Source organism: Tursiops truncatus, chromosome 3, assembly GCF_011762595.2.
Source record: "Tursiops truncatus isolate mTurTru1 chromosome 3, mTurTru1.mat.Y, whole genome shotgun sequence".
In the NCBI taxonomy this organism is placed as follows: domain Eukaryota; kingdom Metazoa; phylum Chordata; class Mammalia; order Artiodactyla; family Delphinidae; genus Tursiops; species Tursiops truncatus.
This window is the reverse complement of record NC_047036.1, coordinates 78,363,824-78,387,484: the sequence shown is the minus strand read 5'-3', so window position 1 is coordinate 78,387,484 and position 23,661 is coordinate 78,363,824. Positions and strand designations below refer to the sequence as shown.

The 23,661-nt window shown below is 38.5% G+C and overlaps 1 long non-coding RNA gene across 1 annotated transcript in view; it reads right to left on the bottom strand.

The window, feature by feature from the left end:
* Positions 1 to 23,661, bottom strand: part of LOC109549011 (uncharacterized) — a 173,193-nt gene that overhangs the window by 41,238 nt on the left and 108,294 nt on the right. The gene's annotated exons all lie outside the window — the stretch shown is intronic.

Genomic DNA, 23,661 nt, shown 5'->3' with positions numbered 1-23,661 from the left:
TCTCCACAGATACACCAGAAATACATCTACACGTGGAACAACTCCTGCAGAACACCTACTGAAGGCTGGCAGAAGACCTCAGACCTCCCAAAAGGCAAGAAATTCCCCACGTACCTGGGTAGGGCAAAAGGAAAAAAGAATAAACAGAGACAAAAGAATAGGGACGGCACCTGCACCAGTGGGAGGGAGCTGTGAAGGAGGAAAAGTTTCCACACACTAGGAAGCCCCTTCGCGGGCGGAGACTGCGGGAGGCGGAGGGGGGAGCTTCGAAGCCGCGGAGGAGTGCACAGCAACGGGTGCGGAGGGCAAAGCGGGAAGATTCCCGCACAGAGGATCGGTGCCGACCGGCACTCACCAGCCCGAGAGGCTTGTCTGCTCACCCGCCGGGACGGGCGGGGCTGCGAGCTGAGGCTCTGAGGCTAGGGTTTCGGTTTCGGACGGAGCGCAGGGAGAGGACTGGGGTTGGCGGCTTGAACATAGCCTGAAGGGGTTAGTGCACCACAGCTAGCCGGGAGGGAGTCCGGGGAAAAGCCTGCACCTGCCGAAGAGGCAAGAGACTTTTTCTTCCCTCTTTGTTTCCTGGTGCGTGAGGAGAGGGGTTTAAGAACGCTGCTTAAAGGAACTCCAGAGACGGGCGCGAGCCGCGGCTAAAGCGCGAACCCCAGAGACGGGCGCGAGCCGCGGCTGAAAGCGCGGACCCCAGAGACGGGCGCGAGCCGCGGCTGAAAGCGCGGACCCCAGAGACGGGCGCGAGCCGCGGCTGAAAGCGCGGACCCCAGAGACGGGCGCGAGCCGCGGCTGAGGGCGCTGACTCCAGAGACGGGCGCAAGCCGCGGCTGGAGGCGCGGACCCCAAGGCGGGCGGGAGACGTTGGGGCTGCTGCTGCCGCCACCAAGGGGCCTGTGTGCGAGCGCAGGTCGCTCTCCACTCCCCTCTTCCGCGGAGCCTGTGCAGCCCGCCACTGCCGGGTTCCCGGGATCCGGGGACGACTTCCCCGGGAGAGCGCACGGCGGGCCTCGGGCTGGTGGCCGGACTTTGCCGCCGCAGGCCCGCCCCGCATTCCGTGCCCCTCCCTCCCCGCCGCCGGCCTCCGTACGCCAGAACCCCCGAATCAGCGGCTCCTTTAACCCCGTCCTGTCTGAGCAAAAAACAGACGCCCTCCAGCGACCTACACGCAGAGGCAGGGCCAAATCCAAAGCTGAGCCCCTGTGAGCTGTGAGAACAAAGAAGAGAAAGGGAAATCTCTCCCAGCAGCCTCAGAAGCAGCGGATTAAAGCTCCACAATCAACTTGATGTACCCTGCATCTGTGGAATACATGAATAGACAGCCAATCATCCCAAATTAAGGAGGTGGACTTTGGGAGCAAGATCTATGATTTTTCTCCCTATTCCTCTTTTTGTGAATGTGTATGTGTATGCTTCTGTGTGAGATCTTGTCTGTATAGTCTTGCTTCCACCATTTGTCCTAGGTTCTATCCGTCCATGGTTTTTTCTTAAAATTTTTTTTCTTAATAATCAATTTTAATTTTAAGAACGTTATTATACTTTACCTTCGTCCTTTCTTTCTTTCTTTCTTTCCTTCCTTCCTTCCCTCCTTTAGACAACGAATCATCCCAAATTGAGGAGGTGGTCTCTGACAGCAAGATTTATGATTTTTCCCCCTTTACCTCTTTTTGTGAGGGTGTATGTGTACGCTTCTGTGTAAGACTTTGTCTGTATAGCTTTGCTTCCAACATTTGTCCTAAGGTTCTATCCGTCCCTTTTTTTTTTTTCTTCTAATTAAGAATTTTTTTAATTCAATAACTTTATTATACTCTATTTTATTTTTACTGTATCTTCTTTCTGTTTTCCCTTCTTTCCCTCCTTCCTTCCTTCCTCCCTCCCTCCTTTCGTTCCTTCTTGCCTTCTTTCCTTCCTTGCTTCTTTCTTCCTTCCTTCCTTCCTTCCTTCCTTCCCTCCTTCCTTCCCTCCTTTAGACAACGAATCATCCCAAATTGAGGAGGTGGTCTCTGACAGCAAGATTTATGATTTTTCCCCCTTTACCTCTCTTTGTGAGGGTGTATGTGTACGCTTCTGTGTAAGACTTTGTCTGTACAGCTTTGCTTCCAACATTTGTCCTAAGGTTCTATCCGTCCTTTTTTTTTTTCTAATTAAGAATTTTTTAATTCAATAACTTTATTATACTTTATTTTATTTTTACTGTATCTTTTTTCTTTTTGTTTTTCCTTCTTTCCCTCCTTCCTTCCTCCCTCCCTCCCTCCCTCCTTTCGTTCCTTCTTGCCTTTTTTCCTTCTTTGCTTCTTTCTTTCTTTCTTCCTTCCTTCCTTCCTTCCCTCCTTCCTTCCCTCCTTTCCTTCTTTCTTTCCTCATACGTCTACTAATTCCCTCTACTTTTTCTCCCTTTTATTCTGAGCCGTGTGGATGAAAGGCTCTTGGTGCTCCAGCCAGGAGGCAGGGCTCTGCCTCTGAGGTAGGAGAGCCAACTTCAAGACACTGGTTCACAAGAGACCTCCCAGCTCCAGATAATATCAAACGGCGAAAATCTCCCAGAGACCTCCATCTTAACACCAGCACCCAGCTTCACTCAACGACCAGCAAGCCACAGTGCTGGACAACCTGTGCCAAACAACTAGCAAAACAGGAACACAACCCCACCCATTAGCAGAGAGGCTGCCTAAAATCATAATAAGGCCACAGACACCCCAAAACACACCACCAGACGTGAACCTGCCCACTAGAGAGACAAGATCCAGCCTCTTCCACCACAACACAGGCACTAGTCCCCTCCACCAGGAAGCCTACACAACCCACTGAACCAACCTTAGCCACTGGAGACAGACATCAAAAACAGGAGGAACTACGAACCTGCAGCCTGCAAAAAGGAGACCCCAAACACAGTAAGATAAGCAAAATGAGAAAACAGAAAAACACACAGCAGATAAAGGAGCAAGATAAAAATGCACCAGACCTAACAAATGAAGAGGAAATAGGCAGTCTACCTGAAAAAGAATTCAGAATAATGATAGTAAGGTTGATCCGAAATCTTGGAGATAGAATGGACAATAGAATGGACAAAATGCAAGAATCAGTTAACAAGGACCTAGAAGAACTAAAGATGAAACAAGCAACGATGAACAACACAATAAATGAAATTAAAAATACTCTAGATGGATCAATAGCAGAATAACTGAGGCAGAAGAACGGATAAGTGACCTGGAAGATAAAATAGTGGAAATAACTACTGCAGAGCAGAATAAAGAAAAAAGAATGAAAAGAACTGAGGACAGTCTCAGAGACCTCTGGGACAACATTAAACGCACCAACATTCGAATTATAGGGGTTCCAGAAGAAGAAGAGAAAAAGAAAGGGACTGAGAAAATATTTGAAGAGATTATAGTTGAAAACTTCCCTAATATGGGAAAGGAAATAGTTAATCAAGTCCAGGAAGCACAGAGAGTCCCATACAGGATAAATCCAAGGAGAAATACGCCAAGACACATATTAATCAAACTGTCAAAAATTAAATACAAAGAAAGCATATTAAAAGCAGCAAGGGAAAAACAACAAATAACACATAAGGGAATCCCCATAAGGTTAACAGCTGATCTTTCAGCAGAAACCCTACAAGCCAGAAGGGAGTGGCAGGACATACTGAAAGTGATGAAGGAGAAAAACCTGCAACCAAGACTACTCTACCCAGCAAGGATCTCATTCAGATTTGATGGAGAAATTAAAACCTTTACAGACAAGCAAAAGCTGAGAGAGTTCAGCACCACCAAACCAGCTTTACAACAAATGCTAAAGGATCTTCTCTAGGCAAGAAACACAAGAGAAGGAAAAGACCTATAATAACGAACCCAAAACAATATAGAAAATGGGAATAGGAACATACATATCGATAATTACCTTAAATGTAAATGGACTAAATGCTCCCACCAAAAGACACAGACTAGCTGAATGGATACAAAAACAAGACCCTTACATATGCTGTCTACAAGAGACCCACTTCAGACCTAGAGACACATACAGACTAAAAGTAAGGGGATGGAAAAAGATATTCCATGCAAATGGAAACCAAAAGAAAGCTGGAGTAGCAATTCTCATATCAGACAAAATAGACTTTAAAATAAGGACTATTAAAAGAGACAAAGAAGGACACTACATAATGATCAAGGGATCGATCCAAGAAGAAGATATAACAATTGTAAATATTTATGCACCCAACATAGGAGCACCTCAATACATAAGGCAAATACTAACAGCCATAAAAGGGGAAATTGACAGTAACACATTCATAGTAGGAGACTTAAACACCCCACTTTCACCCATGGACAGATCATCCAAAATGAAAATAAATAAGGAAACACAAGCTTTAAATGATACATTAAACAAGATGGACTTAATTGATATTTATAGGACACTCCATCCAAAAACAACAGAATACACATTTTTCTCAAGTGCTCACGGAACATTCTCCAGGATAGATCATATCTTGGGTCACAAATCAAGCCTTGGCAAATTTAAGAAAATTGAAATTGTATCAAGTATCTTTTCTGACCACAACGCCATGAGACTAGATATCAATTACAGGAAAAGATCTGTAAAAAATACAAACACATGGAGGCTAAACAATACACTACTTAATAATGAAGTGATCACTGAAGAAATCAAAGAGGAAATCAAAAAATACCTAGAAACAAATGACAATGGAGACACAACGACCCAAAACCTGTGGGATGCAGCAAAAGCAGTTCTAAGGGGGAAGTTTATAGCAATACAAGCCCACCTTAAGAAGCAGGAAACATCCAGAATAAACAACCTAACCTTGCACCTCAAGCAATTAGAGAAAGAAGAACAAAAAAACCCCAAAGCTAGCAGAAGGAAAGAAATCATAAAAATCAGATCAGAAATAAATGAAAAAGAAATGAAGGAAACAATAGCAAAGGTCAATGAAACTAAAAGCTGGTTCTTTGAGAAGATAAACAAAATAGATAAACCACTAGCCAGACTTATCAAGAAAAAAAGGGAGAAGACTCAAATCAATAGAATTAGAAATGAAAAAGGAGAGGTAACAACTGACACTGCAGAAATAAAAGAGATCATGAGAGATTACTACAAGCAACTCTATGCCAATAAAATGGACAATCTGGAAGAAATGGACAAATTCTTAGAAATGCACAACCTGCCAAGACTGAATCAGGAAGAAATAGAAAATATGAACAGACCAATCACAAGCACTGAAATTGAAACTGTGATTAAAAATCTTCCAACAAAGAAAAGCCCAGGACCAGATGGCTTCACAGGCGAATTCTATCAAACATTTAGAGAAGAGCTAACACCTATCCTTCTCAAACTCTTCCAAAATATAGCAGAGGGAGGAACACTCCCAAACTCATTCTACGAGGCCACCATCACCTTGATACCAAAACCAGGCAAGGATGTCACAAAGAAAGAAAACTACAGACCAATATCACTGATGAACATAGATGCAAAAATCCTCAACAAAATACTAGCAAACAGAATCCAACAGCACATTAAAAGGATCATACACCATGATCAGGTGGGGTTTGTTCCAGGAATGCAAGGATTCTTCAATATACGCAAATCTATCAATGTGATAAACCATATTAACAAACTGAAGGAGAAAAACCATATGATCATCTCAATAGATGCAGAGAAAGCTTTTGACAAAATTCAACACCCATTTATGATAAAAACCCTGCAGAAAGTAGGCATAGAGGGAACTTTCCTCAACATAATAAAGGCCATATACGACAAGCCCACAGCAAACATCATCCTCAATGGTGAAAAACTGAAAGCATTTCCACTAAGATCAGGAACAAGACAAGGGTGCCCACTCTCACCACTCTTATTCAACATAGTTTTGGAAGTTTTAGCCACAGCAATCAGAGAAGAGAAGGAAATAAAAGGAATCCAAATCGGAAAAGAAGAAGTAAAGCTGTCACTGTTTGCAGATGACATGATCCTATACATAGAGAATCCTAAAGATGCTACCAGAAAACTACTAGAGCTAATCAATGAATTTGGTAAAGTAGCAGGATACAAAATTAATGCACAGAAATCTCTGGCATTCCTATATACTAATGATGAAAAATCTGAAAGTGAAATCAAGAAAACACTCCCATTTACCATTGCAACAAAAAGAATAAAATATCTAGGAATAAACCTACCTAAGGAGACAAAAGACCTGTATGCAGAAAACTATAAGACACTGATGAAAGAAATTAAAGATGATACAAATAGATGGAGACATATACCATGTTCTTGGATTGGAAGAATCAACATTGTGAAAATGACTCTACTACCCAAAGCAATCTATAGATTCAATGCAATCCCTATCAAACTACCATAGGCATTTTTCACAGAACTAGAACAAAAAATTTCGCAATTTGTATGGAAACACAAAAGACCCCGAATAGCCAAAGCAATCTTGAGAACAAAAAAAGGAGCTGGAGGAATCAGGCTCCCTGACTTCAGACTATACTACAAAGCTACAGTTATCAAGACAGTATGGTACTGGCACAAAAACAGAAAGATAGATCAATGGAACAGGATAGAAAGCCCAGAGATAAACCCATGCACATATGGACACCTTATCTTTGATAAAGGTGGCAGGAATGTACAGTGGAAAAAGGACAGCCTCTTCAATAAATGGTGCTGGGAAAACTGGACAGGTACATGTAAAAGAATGAAATTAGAACACTCCCTAACACCATACACAAAAATAAGCTCAAAATGGATTAAAGACCTAAATATAAGGCCAGAAACTATCAAACTATTAAGGAAAACATAGGCAGAACACTCTATGACATAAATCACAGCAAGATTCTTTCTGACCCACCCCCTAGAGTAATGGAAATAAAAACAAAAATAAACAAATGGGACCTAATGAAACTTCAAAGCTTTTGCACAGCAAAGGAAACCATAAACAAGACCAAAAGACAACCCTCAGAATGGGAGAAAATATTTGCAAATGAAGCAACTGACAAAGGATTAATCTCCAAAATTTACAAGCAGCTCATGCAGCTCAACAACAAAAAAACAAACAACCCAATCCAAAAATGGGCAGAAGACCTAAATAGACATTTCTCCAAAGAAGATATACAGACTGCCAACAAACACATGAAAGAATGCTCAACATCATTAATCATTAGAGAAATGCAAATCAAAACTACAATGAGATATCATCTCACACCAGTCAGAATGGCCATCATCAATAAATCTAGAAACAATAAATGCTGGAGAGGGTGTGGAGAAAAGGGAACCCTCTTGCACTGCTGGTGGGAATGTGAATTGGTTCAGCCACTATGGAGAACAGTATGGAGCTTCCTTAAAAAACTACAAATAGAACTACCATATGACCCAGCAATCCCACTACTGGGCATATACCCTGAGAAAACCGAAATTCAAAAAGAGTCATGTACCAAAATGTTCATCGCAGCTCTATTTACAATAGCCTGGAGATGGAAACAACCTAAGTGCCCATCATCGGATGAATGGATAAAGAAGATGTGGCACATATATACAATGGAATATTACTCAGCCATAAAAAGAAACGAAATTGAGCTATTTGTAATGAGGTGGATAGACCTAGAGTCTGTCATACACAGTGAAGTAAGTCAGAAAGAAAAAGACAAATACAGTATGCTAACACATATATATGGAATTTAAGAAAAAAAAATGTCATGAAGAACCTAGGGGTAAGGCAGGAATAAAGACGCAGACCTCCTAGAGAACGGACTTGAGGTTATGGGGAGGGGGAAGGGTGAGCTGTGACGGGGCGGGAGAGAGTCATGGACATATACACACTAACAAACGTAGTAAGGTAGATAGCTAGTGGGAAGCAGAGGCATGGCACAGGGATATTGGCTCGGTGCTCTGTGACAGTCTGGAGGGGTGGGATAGGGAGGGTGGGAGGGAGGGAGACGCAAGAGGGAAGAGATATGGGAACATATGTATATGTATAACTGATTCACTTTGTTATAAAGCAGAAACTAACACACCATTGTAAAGTAATTATACCCCAATAAAGATGTTAAAAAAAAATAAAAAATAAAAAAAAAAAATAAAAACACCGTGTAACATATTAGTGTGTGCTGCTCCAATCCATGTTCCAAGTAACACATTCTATTGAGGAACTACTAGATTCCAGAGACTACTAAAATATGTGTGAGGTAGACACACATACATACACACAGTGTTTTATAACTGAATTTAAAAGTATAAGCTTGAATTTTTAAGTCACTCAATGTACCAATGTTTCTGTGAGTGTCATGGTTAGCAAATCACTGTAGCATTCCTCTGGAGACTGATTTTATATCCTCACATGATTTATCACTGTAGCATAAAAGGCATTTGGGGGAATCTGCAGAGCCGGCTTGCAGGACCTTTGTCCTGGGGCTAGAATGAGGTTGGTGTTTGCCTTGTGGCATGCAGGTGTCTGTATGACTTCCTCAGTTTGGTCCCAAGGGCACTCTTGTGAAAAACAAAGGTTAAGAAAAGATATGGTAAACACTGCGAAATAAAAGAAAGTTAATTATATTAGGTGAGAGGCCACAGAATTCTATTTTAGCACCTGCAAAAGTATGCCAATATTTTTACAACGATCTCCCAGATTTTATGGGAGATGTCAATTTTTAAGATACTCTAGCTTTCCTTTATTTTTTTACTTCCAGCCATCTGTGGGTAATAACGTGTAGAGAGAGGGTGATCTGACAAAGTACAAAACACAACAAACTGTAAGACTTTGAGCCTCGTATAACAAAATATAAAAACAAAGATCAAAGCTACAAGGCGCACTAGATGATTATTTGGTTTTTTAAAAGAACAGCCCAAAGCAAGGAAAATAAATTCCCCAACTTCTAAACAACTAGAGTATCAGCAAAACATAAATAAGAGCATGTTTATCTTATACCTACCACAGAATCTCCTTGCGTCCTTTTCCTGTTTAAGCCTTTAGCCAGCTGGACACACAGTAAGCGGGGCAGCCTGCTTTAATTTACTCAGAATGAGAGATTTTTTTTTTGAAGGTCTGGTGGTACTTTTTAAGAAGTCAAATCCAAGAAAACAAACTCAGATGTGTAAATGTGCAAATCTACAAAAACTAGACATATAATATGATGAAAATGAGTTCCATGAAACACCAGAAAAAATTTCCAAGCAATACAGATTCTATTGCTGATAAATGACTTTCAACCTTTGAAGAGAGAAACTTCACTCTATTTAAAGACACTTTTGTGGTGTTGCTGTGCTTTTTCTCCCATGAACTAAATGTGGACCAGAGATGACATATATATTTTTCTGAGTAGAAAGGTAGAGTCCTCACTTGTACTTAGCCAGGCATGAAGATACCTAATTTTGCAGTTTTTCTGCCTTGTCCTATAAAGGTAAAGAAGGTAATATTTTTTATTTATTTATTTATTTATTTTGGTATGCGGGGCTCTCACCGCTGTGGCCTCTCCCGTTGCGGAGCCCAGGCTCCGGACGTGCAGGCTCAGTGGCCACGGCTCACGGGCCTGGCCAGCCGCTCCGCGGCACGCGGGATCCTCCCGGACCGGGGCACGAACCCGCGCCCGCCGCATAGGCAGGCAGACCCCCAACCACTGCGCCACCAGGTAAGCCCAAGAAGGTAATATTTTTATTCTGTATTCTTAGATCAAATTTATGACTCTAGCTTGATAAAGCCTCTTTTCCATTAATTTTATAATAGGAGCTTTTAAATGTTGCATTGGTATACAGAGAAATAAGCCCCAAGTGAATAACACAGTATCTTTGTCATATTAACCACTGTGCTCAATATTGTTTCATACTGATTAATGGAAAGAAAATTGAAACAGAAAACATATACTATGTGACTTAAGGACAGAAAATTAAACTGAAATTAATACATATTGCTTTTAAACTCTATAATCATTGTGGGGTTTTTTGTTGCTGGCCACAAATAAGGGATACTTTGGAAGCCCAACTTAATCTTTAAATAAATCAGATTGACGGTTAAATGCACCTTAAAAAGTACCCTTTAGGTTCTTTTTGTTTCCATTTCAACTGCTATAATCTAACATGGGCTTGTATCATCACACAAATCTGTTGATTTCACTAAGTCCACTTCTCAAATTTGTGGGGCCTGAGCCAAGAGTACACATGGAAACCCATACACCATTTGTCTAAATATTTAAAGGTCATAAATCTAGCTAACAAACGATTATGTAAAATGTGTACTGTCCTCCTTCTTTGAAAAACACATTTCATAAAGATCAGATAAGCGAGTCTGAATTTAGAATTTTTGGATTCCTTGAAGTTTTGCACTAGAACTTGATGGCACAGGAGAAGCTTGTTCCTAACCCCTGGTCTCTGACACAGAGCCTCATGGCCTACCCTCCTTTTCCTCCCACTATCAGCTCCAACATGCACAATGAGGTGCCCTGTGTGGACACTTCAGCCAGCATGTCCCAGTTCTGTCTCTTTTGCCCATAGCAAATGCCATCCATTGGCCACCACTTGGGCATAGGTATGTGTAGCAAGGCAACAGAGTCCATCCTTGAGAGCAGAGACATTGGTTAAAGGCCTGAAAGTGTGCTTGGAGCCCTCTGAACTAAGAATCCCACAATTCCAGGCACCCAGGAGCAGGGGATGTAGACTCTAGGTGGACTCAACCCCTTGCCCCATGGAGGGAGCACAGGCGGAGAACAGTTCAAAGGGGTCCCTTGTAAACACAGGGCCCAGGGCAGGGGACTTCTTTGCCTTGAACTATCAATGACACTGGATTCCCGCACACACATTCTACCACCTTTAATTCACTCTACATGTAAATATTATATCCATAATAACATTCATTATCAATTCAGGATTACATATTCACTTTCTTCTGAATTCCCTAACATGACAATAAAAGCATCACAATCCAAATATTCGTTTAAACTAGAAACTTTAGGGTCATCTTAAACTCTTGTCTTCCCTCATCACTTTTTTTCCCAATCCTCTTTATTCTTTAGGTGAAATACCTTTAGTATCAAGATGCTATTTTCCACTCAAATGGCCACTGTACTAGGTAAAGCCTCATTTTTTTTGCATTACAGCAGTAGCCTCTTGAATGGTTTTCCTATCCATGTCATGTCCTAGCCCAATTCATTTCCTACTCTTTTTAAAGCATAACTGTAGTCAAGTCATTGTTATCTTTAAAAAGCTTTCATGCCTGTTCACTGCCAAAAGAATAAAGCTAACATATGAGTTTAGTTAGCATAGACAGCTTTTTTCCAGTGTGGCCCCAGCCTCATCAGCAGCCATTCCTCCCTGGGCCCATCCTGCCTTTCTCTTTGGCCACACTGGGCTCCTAATCATTCTCAGAATATTGCATGCTTTTTCCATTCTTATTCTCTGCTCATGCTATTTCTTCTTTCTGGGATACCTTTCTTCTTTGAGTCCCGGACAAAATTAATAACTTAATTTTTCCCTCATCTGTGTCCTGATTGACTTTTATGTCTAACTTTCTTGCAGAGTTTCTCAAATTCACATTGAGCTTAACTGAATGGCAGAAGCAGTGATTGTTCAATTTACATTAATTTGCTCTTAGTTTCGATATCCTCATATGCACACCCTGAGACAAGGATTTGTGTGCCAATAATTGAGAAGTGCAGGAATTACTGATAAAGAGTAGGGAAGTGAGACAAGGGAAGGAAAACAGCCAATAAAGTTTATATCATAGAGCCAAATAATACTGTGGGCAACTAGAGTTTAGGGTATTAGAGTGAGGGAGCAGAGCTACACTAACTCCCATTGGCAGTGCCTGAGGGCTGCACCCAGAGGTGTTGATTCCCCTGAACTACTGGCCAGCTTTAGACGTAGAGCAGTTTTCCCTTTGTGGGGAAAACACAGTCACTAGCAGTTGGAAGTTAGCTGGAAAGCACTGTATGAGGCCCTTGTCAAATGCTCAGAAAACCCAAGTCAAGAATCCTATTGTCTTTGTGGCATGGTGTGCAATAAGCAGGGAAAGATAGCTTACGGTCCTTCCTTTACTATCAATCTGTTCCTTAATCTTTAGCTACACTAACACTGCCTGAGCCAACACTGCATCAATCACTGAAAAAGTTCTACTTTATTTAATCTTCACAGTACTAAGATGTAGCTACTGTTAGTCATTTTACAAAGGACACTGATGCTTAGAGTATTTAATTCATAGAATTTAAAAGAGAGAATTTGGGTGACAGAGTTAAGGAGATCCAGAAAAAGCATTTGAATCTGGGTAATTTTCAAAGAAAATTCAAATACTTAATAAAAAGATCTTGGAAAAATTAATCTGGTTTTTCCAGCTTTAGTATATCATATATTTAATTTTAGAGCCAAAATGTTGATTGAAATGGACATATTGTATCATTTATGTGCCTAATTTTAATAAGAAACTTTACATTTAATCCAAATTTGTGAAATCTAAATAAGAGCTTTAGTTACTTGTAAATTACTATGAGAATGATTAGCATTACTTTATTAGTTTTAAAAATCAATGATAAAAGCATCATAGTGCCAAACTAGCAAGCAAAAATACTAAATTTTATCATAAAATTCTAGAAACTTGTTCTAAATGCCTAAATATATGTTATTATTAGGGATATGGGGATATATCTGTACATATAGCTAATTCACTTTGTTATACAACAGAAACTAACACAACATTGTAAAGCAATTATATTCCAATAAAGATGTTAAAAAATAATAATAAAATAAAATTTAAAAATAACAGAATGAAGATTGAAAAAAAATTAATGAATTTTTAACTCTAAAAAATTATAACTGGATTTGTACTTAATATTTTTAAAGAAAATATTAAACATAAATATATGCCTTTGTGGAGTTTATGTATGAAAGTTGTCCAAAAATTTGAAATATGTTTTTTTGTTTGTTTTACTTTTTTTTTTTTTGTAGTACGCGGGCCTCTCACTGTTGTGGCCTCTCCCATTGCGGATCACAGGCTCCGGACGTGCAGGCTCAGCGGCCATAGCTCACGGGCCCAGCCGATCCGCGGCATGTGGGATCCTCCCGGACCGGGGCACGAACCCATGTCCCCTGCATCCGCAGGCGGACTCTCAACCACTGCGCCACCAGGAAAGCCCCTGTTTGTTTTACTTTTAATAAAAATCTTGATCACTGTATATTTGAGTGTTACTGTTCATTCCTCCAAATTTTACAATTTGCTCCCAACCTTTCTTGAAGCAGGTGGAATACAAAACATTAAAATAAGAACAATGTCTACAGTGCAAGCACAGCTAGTATTACTGTATTTTACCCCCATAAACAATCATTAAACCGGCCCAGCAGATCAATCCTACAAAAATAGAAGGAATTCTTCAAAGTATTTGGATATGGTGTTTTGTCCCATTAAGCAAAATGTTCTATAAACACTATCAAGAGCTGATATGTGTTGGGTCAAATGCGAAATCATCTCGATGATGACAGAACATTAACTATTTTGCTGAAAAGCTCAGTAGAAAATTACTCTCAATTCAGTTTTGATTTAAATATGTGAAGAAGTGAGTATTGTGGTTCTTGAAGATTCCTGGACAAAAGTTTACTTTAAATAATTTTTTAAAGAATGATTTAAGATGTAATCAGCAATTCTATTAACTCAGCATTTACTCATAGGTATATATGGATACAATTTCTATTGAGTAACTCTTTCCTCACCAACCTCAATGGAGATCTTAGCCCTGATTTCTCTCTAAAAAAAAAAAAGGAAAAGAAAAGAAGAGAAAAAGAAAACCATGACTTGCCTGATTGATCAAAGAACACCAAAGAGACTGTTGAAGCAAAAGCTCTAGATGTTTAGAAACATCTAGAAAAGGTTAACGTGTATTGTCTTTCAAAAGAAGAAAAACATAATTATTCATGTTAGTATTCCAAGCCTGGAATTTTTCCATCAGAGTTCTGGAATGTTTAACAATATATATTGGAAATAATAAATTTTTTAAAAAGAAGGAAAGGGCCTCCCTGGTGGTGCAGTGGTTGAGAGTCCGCCTGCCGATGCAGGGGACACGGGTTCGTGCCCTGGTCCGGGAGGATCCCGCATGCCGCGGAGCGGCTGGGCCCGTGAGCCATGGCCTCTGAGCCTGCGCGTCCGGAGCCTGTGCTCCGCAACGGGAGAGGCCACAACAGTGAGAGGCCCGCGTACCGCAAAAAAAAAAAAAAAAAAACACACACACAAAAAAAAAAAAGGAAAAAAAAAGAGGCGGTGGTGTTTAACCATATATTTGCTACTAAATTGTATTGTAAAAACTTTCCCATTTTATAGCCATATAAGCTCTGGCACATTCTAAAATATACATAAAATTTCTTCTATCTCATTTGTATTCTGCATTTGTAAATTCTGCCTCAAGTAAAATAAGCAATTGGGTGCAACATTTGCAAATTTTTATAAATAGTGTTCTAATTACACTATACTCCTGAATCCTTCTGTTTGGATTCAAGGTAGTGATGTCAAACATTACAAGAGTGTTTATTTCTTCGGAGTGGATGGGACACTTATATGACACATCTTTCTATTTTGGAAGACTACCCGATATAACACAAACACACACACAGGATTATATAGGTAATTTCATTTTTACAATTGATTAACATAAATGATTATTGGTTTCAGTAAATCTAACACTTTACAGAATTTCAGCTTAAATGAAAAATAATATTTTACAATTCCAAATGGCTTCTGAATTCCCAACCACAATAACAAACCGAAAGAAACGTTAGCAAATAATTTAATCTCTTAAGAGAGGACAATTCTTAGATCATGAATTGGTATTAATCAGTTTTAGTTCTAGCCTTTATTTTACTCACTAATTTGTTCATTTATTCAACAAATCTTTAAGTTTCTTCTGTTGGCAGCCCTTGGACTGGGCACTAATAACACAATATACAATAGTAAATAAGTACCTCCTCTTAAGCAATCAGCAACAGGTGAATTTATTCTCTTTCCCTTTAAAGGGGGTACCCTAATTTGAAATACAAAAGATAATGTATAGCACAGAGTTTTGTAAATAAATCCTCTTTAACTTTCATGGACTTTTTCTATTAGAAATTAAAGTTTATGCCAATTTATGGAACTTTGACTTTCTTCCACTTCAGCAGTCCTCACCCATGTTACACACCTAGAACAGTCCCGCTTCTGGAATCACAAACTTATTTATCTTTTTTGTGGGCCAAATATCTCATTATTTAACTCTCTCATTACCTTACTTTCATTACAAGTGTCTTTCCACATCATCAACATCCTCCAGTCCCTTGATCTCCCTTTACTTTCTTTTTTTTTTCTACACTCATTCAATTTTTTTCATTTCCTTTCCAGAACAGCCTATAGACCATGATCCATCATTTCCCATTACTACATTCCACTCCACCCTAAGCCTGAATAAATTCAAAGATTTGTGTTTCAGTTCCTACAGTCAGGCTCCTAGGTACAACAGGACAAAATACACAACCCTAATGACTTGTTTCACAACAAAGCCAGGGTCTCCAAAGTCATCTGGGTCACCAATCAGGGATGACACATTTTTTAACTGTCCCTGGTCAGACATCTCTCTCATGTCCCTCAGGTTAAAATATTTATGAATGTATTTAAGTCTTGAAATGCAAGGTCCTTACCATTTAAAAGAATTTTTTTTAGTCTCTGCAGCAAAAGTGTCCTTACTTGTGCAGTCATCCCTCAGTATTCGAAGGGGACTGGTTCCAGGACCCACCAGGGATATCAAAATCTGCAACTGCTCAAACCCTCTGTGTCCACAGATGCAGAACCTATAGATACAGAGAGTCGACTGTACTTTTTCATTATCTGTATTTCAACCCATCTTCTTTGCTCCAGAATAAATCTTTACCTTCCTCCTCTCAGACTGTACTTCACTAGTTTCATACTCTCCTCTATCCTCTACTTCTCTCTACCTCATGTACAAGTCTCTCCCATCCTACAAAATGTTTCCTTGACTTCTAGCTGCCTCCATTCCTCTTTCTTTCTATAGTCAAGATTCTCAGATCATTCTACTAGTAGCTTTCTCTATTTTTTCCATTCTCAACCCATGACCATCAGCTTCCAATCCATTTCCAATGGAATTTCTCACTAATGACCTCCTAGTTCCCAAATTAAACTGCAATGTTTTCGTCTGTACACAGTTTGACACTTCCATCATATCTGACATTAGTAACCACTGCTTGAAACTCTCTTCATCCTTGATTTTCATGAATCCAACTATTCAATGATTTTTCAGCCTTCCTTTCAGGCCACTCTTCAGCAGTGTTTTTCTAGGCTCCGTCTCCTTCACCTACAGCTCAGTAAGTGTGTCCTCACTTTGGCTCGGGCCTTTCTACTCTTCTTATGCTAGATAGTCCATGTGGCTGATTTCAATCACACGCAGGGTTTCATCCAATACATAAATGCTGATGACCCCAAAACTATATAGATCTCCCTCTATTCATCTTACTGGCAATAGTAATAATTTCTGGGGAGTAGGATTAGAAGATATTGGAAGATATAAATAGCACTCATATTTTCTATAAGGAACATGTATTCCTTTTATCTAAATTTTGTGAGTACTTTTATATTAAAAAGGAAATCTTAATGAAAAGCAGAACTTCTATTGTAAAGAACAAATATATCTCACTGTGGAATCTCACTATAACATTATGAGTATAATGAGATTCTCAAATAAGTAATTAAACTCCCTTACAGAAAGTCCAGGATGAACCTACCATATATATATATGTATGTATTTATGTCAAACTCTGTGAAAATGCCATAGGTTCCGAATGCATTTATTAAATTTCTGAAGAGGTTGCTTCTTTTGACCTGTTGCTCACATACACTAATACTCAAACAATAACCCACACTAATCTATTACAATTATTTTTGGTTCATTTAAAATTGTTAGTTAAAGGTCTCCTGAGAGAGTTTTCTTTCCAGAAATTTCCAAAGAACTTATTCTTAAAATCCAAACAGTGGTTTAGAATTCCAAATCAGTAACAATGTGTGTTTAGAATGAAAAATGAAAATACACTTCAAACTAAATATTTCGAAATCAATTTCTTTCATGTTTACTCATCAATTCTTTGGTTCCGGGCTCTATGTTTTCCCTGAAACAGTTGACAGTTTTGCTTTTGGTATTAAATAACATAGGATTAGTCTGCCTAAGGGACCATCTGTTGTTCCATGCCCTGTCATGTCAATTCTGAGGCCTTTAGAATTGCATCCTGTGGTTTCTCATTAAGGGTAGAAGAAGGGCATCCTCTATCAGGAGCCTAAGCCTCAGAAATGCTGTCCATTCCAAATGAATCAACATACAGCTGTGACATGTGTCAAGTAAGACAGGATGTTTTTGTTTCATTATATGTAGATAAACTTGAGGTTTTAACAGATGGGAATGTAAGTTTGTTTGTTTGTTTTTCTTTCATTAGGCTGTGCTTTATAGTGTGGATACATTAAATGCCTCAAGGGGTTTTCTCTACTTTATTTTATGTTACTACTGATATTCCTGATCAAACTATAAGTAAAAACAAACTCGTACTTATTATATGTTAACTAGTTTCAAGCAAATCAGCAATAATTATATCCTTTTAAAGTTACAAGAGAAAAAGGGTGCCTTCTACTTCAACTTCAAAAATCCTTTAACAGTTTCAAAAAGCTCAAGAGAATATAATAAGTACATACAATGAGGGTGTTACAAATAAGCATAAACAAATTCATACTGATTCAGTAAGGGAAGGTTAAGGAAACCTTTCCAGCAGTCAGAAATTTTGTACTTAATTGCACAATAACTTTGTGACACATATGGCCAAAAGGAATGTGCTGAAAGTTATTCCTGGGTCTACCCCAGAATTCCTTCTATATGATTTCCTTCTTTCAGAAAAATCATATAAAGTTGGTTTAAGTACCAGTGCATATTTCGTTTTCATATTTTTACCTATATGTAATTATTTCATTGTTTCAAAATATAAACCAACTAGTAGTAGTATATTTATGACTCTTCAATAACCATGGCGTATAAGACACAACTCATGGGCCATGAGCCATGGGGGTATGGAAAGATAAAAGCCTCACAGTGGGTACAGTCTAAAAGCCTCACAGTGGGTACAGTCAAGAATCAGGGATCACCGTCTGAGATGCAAAAGAAGATCCAATATGAAACAGATGAATATAGTCATCTCCAGAAATAACAAACTTTGATTTTCTGAGAATATGTTTGCAAATGAGACCACAGGGACCCCAGATCTCCAGCAAGAAGTCTGGCCTATCTCCAAGAGTCAGTCACCTTAACAAATATGCCCCTCAACTCCAATATGAGTCAATTCACTAATATAAAAAGAGAATGAAGCAGCTACCAATTTTACCATAACGTGTCTGAGATAATTGTTATCTTGTTAAAATAAAAGAACTGTAGAATCTAGGGAAAAAAAACAACATGAGCAAAGAAGAAAAGTTTGTGTCTATCATGGTCTGTATAATGCTAGGGATTTTGCTTCTGGGAGAAAAACTGTTCAGCCACTAGATAGCTATATTTGATACCAGAGTAAATAATTTCTTCAAGCTTTCCCATAGGCTGAATGAAATATTCCCCCGAGCCATCACAAATCCTTTGCTCCTGTTCTTTAGAGCATCCTTCTGGTTACTAATTTCATTTTCCAATTTCCTTTGCATCTAGAAGGTGAGGCCCCAGATATCAGACAAAGTATATCTCCATACAAACTAATAAGCTAGCCCTATAACTTATCAAACCTTCTCTGGTGAGTTTGGGTACTATGAATTGACTGATTCAACCAGGCCCATGGGAAAACAAACAATAGCAATATTTTCTGAAATTGAAATCTCACATCATGGAAGGTAGACCAAGAGGCTCTGCCTCCACTCCAGGAGCTGTATGTATATATCCTCTCTTAATGCCATTGTGCACCCAAAAGTCATCAAGACAAAGGTCAGTTCCCAGGGAGCTTAAAGCCTAGCAAAAGAGTTAAATGTCTATAATCATTTGTATTGTAACAGACTGATTAGCATATCACATCCAAGCATCATGAATACACCAATGAGGAGAAGATACATTTTACTGAAAGAATAAGAGAAGCTTAATAGATGAATCAGCCAATCAGCCAAAAAATATTTTTCAGGTACTGTGGCATTGAGCAGGGATTTGAATTTTGACAGAGTGGAAAAAAGGAATTGCCAAGCTAAAATTAAAAAATACCATGAGTGAAGTGCTGCTCATGTTTAAGTAATTCAGAGACTCTAATTTGACTGATTTTACAATATATAATAGAACCAGAGGCTATACAGGTAAGCTGGATTTGGATCCTAATCCAGACCTGGTTTTCTTTGTACAAAGCTAAGGAGTGTTTATTTTATAAGAACCCGGAGGAGGAATGTTTTTGAGCAGAGATACTCTGAGTATACTGCTGTGTCTTATGTATGCTGAGATCACTCTGGCAGTCAGTAAGGACAGACTTCCTATGGAAGAGACAAGGGGCAGTGGATTCAGTGGGGAAGCTATTGTGATTGTTGAAATGAGAGTTAATAAGGAGCTGAACTAGCAGAGCAGTAATAATATAAAAAAGGCAAGAGACAGCATTATTAAATTTAGTTAACAACTCCATTATTTATTGATGTGCCTTGTGTACCCAAATCTTGATATGAAATTACAACACTGAAGCCTTCAGTTACAAAGAACTAGAAGATAATATCAACCTAAAATAAAGTAATTTGATAGTGTATATGTTTATAATCTATTGTGAACCTCAGAAGTAAAAGAAAAACCTGCCATTTATGGGTATGTAGCAGGTCAGTAATATTACCTGTTTTATAAAGATGTAACTTTAATCAAGTTGATCTGATTCCCTCTCTCAATTGAGAAAATTACTGACAGAATCAAAATTCCTAGTCATCTGAACTGAGGGATAGGAAGAGCTAAATGTGATCAATATAAAGATGGTGCTGCTGGTTACACTATTTCACCATCATCCCAAGTAGCCTTCCTAGGATTGTTGAAGAATCTTTGCCAAAGGAGTGAAATAAGAACATATGCACCAAGTCTTCTTTGGAAGATCCATTCATTCACTTATTTATTCACTTATTCGGCCAATACTTAGTAAGCACTCACTGTGTGCCAGTAGGATAGTAGGCTTTGGGTAAATAGAGATGATAGAAGACAAAGCTGCTGCCTTCAAGGATCTCATAATCTAGTAAGGGCAGTGGCCAAGAAAGCCTAAAGCAATGGGTGATGTGTTACAACAGAATATAGGGCACACTAAAGCAGTAGACCTAGATATGAAAAAACGGAGGACGGGATGGGATGGTCAGAAAAATTTGCCCAGTACTTAGAAATATCTAAGTACTAATTAATGAGAAGTGATAAAGAATAGTAAAATATACTTTTATTTAAATATCAGGACTTTATACTTCTTATGCCAATACTTTGATCTAATTTCTCTAAAAGTTGAATACAGGTATAAAACTAAACATATTTTAATTTTTCTTTCAGTGTTATAGCAAGAAATTTGTCTAGTTTTTATTTCTAGATTTCTAAATTTATTGTTAATTAAAGTTTGGTAAAACTAATCACCGTTATAACATTGCATTCTTTTTTTTTTTTTTTTTCCCTGTACGCGGGCCTCTCACTGTTGTGGCCTCTCCCGTTGCGGAGCACAGGCGCCGGACGCGCAGGCTCAGCGGCCATGGCTCACGGGTCCAGCCGCTTCGCGGCATGTGGGATCTTCCTGGACCGGGGCACGAATCCGTGTCCCCTGCATCGGCAGGCGGACTCTCAACCACTGCGCCACCAGGGAAGCCCTAACACTGCATTCTTAAGAGATAAAGATGAAATCATCTTCCTTTTCTATAGTGAATTGGTAATTTTAAAAATTTGCTTAAAACCAGTAAAAGAAAAGTCTACCATACAGAGAGTCAAATACTCCCTTAATGCCTTCTCCTCTTGGTTCCTAAAATTCTCATGTGTTATTGCTTCCTAGATGGTTATTTTGGAGAAAAGATCTATTTAATTGAGACTGTTGGTATGGAAATTTTCCATAATCAAAATTCTAGTGTTGAAATATTTCTAGAGACCACATAGCCCAACCTCCCTTTTTTTTTTTCTTTTTTTTGCAGCTGAAGGTTTTTTCTGAGTTGAGGCTCAGAGCATTCAAATGGCATACAAGTTTATGCATTCAGCTTTTTCAAGAACTAGGAATAATTCCCAGGTCTCCTCAAAATACAATGTTCTTTCCACTCTTGTAATTTGTTGATGAGTTCACTGTTATTTTATGGTACAACCCAAATGCTTGACCAAAACTTAGCATACCTCAGCTATTGCCTGTTCCTCCTTCTGTATATCTCATCTGGAAAGAAACGACCATCTACCTTGCCAAATAGTTTTAAGTCATTCCTGGATCCTTTATCTCATAAACCTAATTGGTCATTATGTCCTGTTGGTTCTACTTCCAAATAAGTTTCAAATGTTTCCCCTCCTCATTATCCTTCCTGCTGTTGATCTAATTGGGGGGTTTCCATACCCAATTTTGACTACTATAATAATTTCCTACCTTAAATCTCTCCTCCAATCTAACCCCCCACTTGCTCTAGAATGACCTTTTAAGACTACAATTCTGATCATCATCTGCCAGTTTAAAGTCTCCAATGGCTGACCGATCCACTAAAGACAAGAGTTCAAGAGTACCATAATCTGACCCCTGATCATATCTCCCACCATAACCCCACTGGCACGATGCAAGCAGTTTCCTGAACGTGACATGCTGTTTCCTGCCTCTATGAATGTTGTCTTCTCTCCTTAAAATACCCTCCTCCTCCTTATCATGAAGCTAACTTATTCTCACCTTTCAAGATACCCTCAACCGAAACTTTACCTAGAGAGTCTTTACTGGCAATCCTCCAAAACCTGGAGGTGTTAGGTACCTCACTTTTAAGATCCCAAAGCACCTTGGGCACAAATCAATCATAGCACTTATCCAACTGCAATATAACTGTAAATTTACATGTCTGTCTCTTCCACTAACCTTGAACTTCTTAAAGGTAGGGACCCACTTTCATTCCTGCCCACTAGAACCTAGCGCAATAATTAAAACATAATATATACATGATAACTACTTTTGAATAAATGAAGGAATGATTAAAAATGAATAAATAAAGAGTTAATAAGTGAATGAATATCTATAATGCAAATAAAATGGAAGCCCATGTATAAAAATATAACTATTATATGGACAGGCACCAGAGAAATAATTTGTTACACAAGCCCAATAAATAAAAGAAATATGTAAGGTTTTGAATCAACATATATTAGCCTCAGTACAACAGAAATATATTTATGAATGAGAATTTTGTAGGAATATATTTTATAGTAGAACTTCACCTGCATTTTAACTGCTTTGATCTTTAAACTAAGGTCTTTTGAGGGTGTGGAGTCCTCAAAATAAAATTGTTCAGTATTTAAACTCCTGGCCATGAGATCCCACTTCTACCTTTTTAATCAACTAATGAGATACCCACTAGAGCCAGACATCTCATGAATAGGCAATGTGAAAGCCTACCTTCTGTGATTACTTCTGTAGGCTATTATCAGTGGAAGCACTGTAAAACGTGTATGCAGAGGTATGAACTAATTCTAAATAATATTAAGAGTACAAATGCAATGGACAAGAGCATTAATCATAAAAAAAAAGAGAGAGAGAGAGATGTGTCCCTCACCACCTCAACCTCTGGCTAAATGCCACAGCAAGTCATTCTTTGATCTTTTCTATGACCTTTTCAAGTACTAAGTATATTTTTAATATTCTATGAATATAAATACATGTTTGTCATTACCCTTCCTATGATGCATTATAAGGCATTAGCAAAGCAAAATGAATCTGACTTTGAAGGTTTAATTGCACAGCTTTTGCATACACTTTAATAGGTAATGCAAAACCTTCTCAGCAGGTGTACAATGAGATAAAGTGATTTTTCATGAATAATTCATTATTTTAAAAAAACACTTCTGCTAAGATACAATTTGCAATCATGTTTTTCAGGAGAGATCAGTGAAAATTCAAAGCTGTCATTCCCAATTTGTTTTAGTTCAGATTCAAAAGGTCACCCACTTGACACAATGGAAACTAGAAATGCCCTTTTCTTTTTTCATGTCAACATGTTATTCTCCATATTTTCTATCTAAAATGTTTTTGAAACCTGAAGAGTAAGAAATTTTATGCTACCCAATAAAAATTACTTAGAAAAAATAAAATTTTATTAAAAATTCCCGATAAATTAATTCCAGTAGAATTCTCTAAGAAGGTAGTAATAATCTCAGAATGCCCTGCTATATAATATCTGGGAAATTTTATATAAAAATGCCATTTTACTCTACCATGGACCTGGAAGTCAGTGATTCAAACTTTGCCCCTGTATAGACTATCATTAAAAATGTCATGGTTTAGGGGGGTGGGGGAGGGATGGAGTGGGAGTTTGGGGTTAGCAGATGCAAACTCATATATAGAATGGATAAACAACAAGGGCCTACTGAATAGCACAGTGAACTATATTCAATATCCTATGATAAACTATAATGGAAAAGAGTATAAAAAAGAATATATATATTTTATATATATATATACACACACACACACATACACACA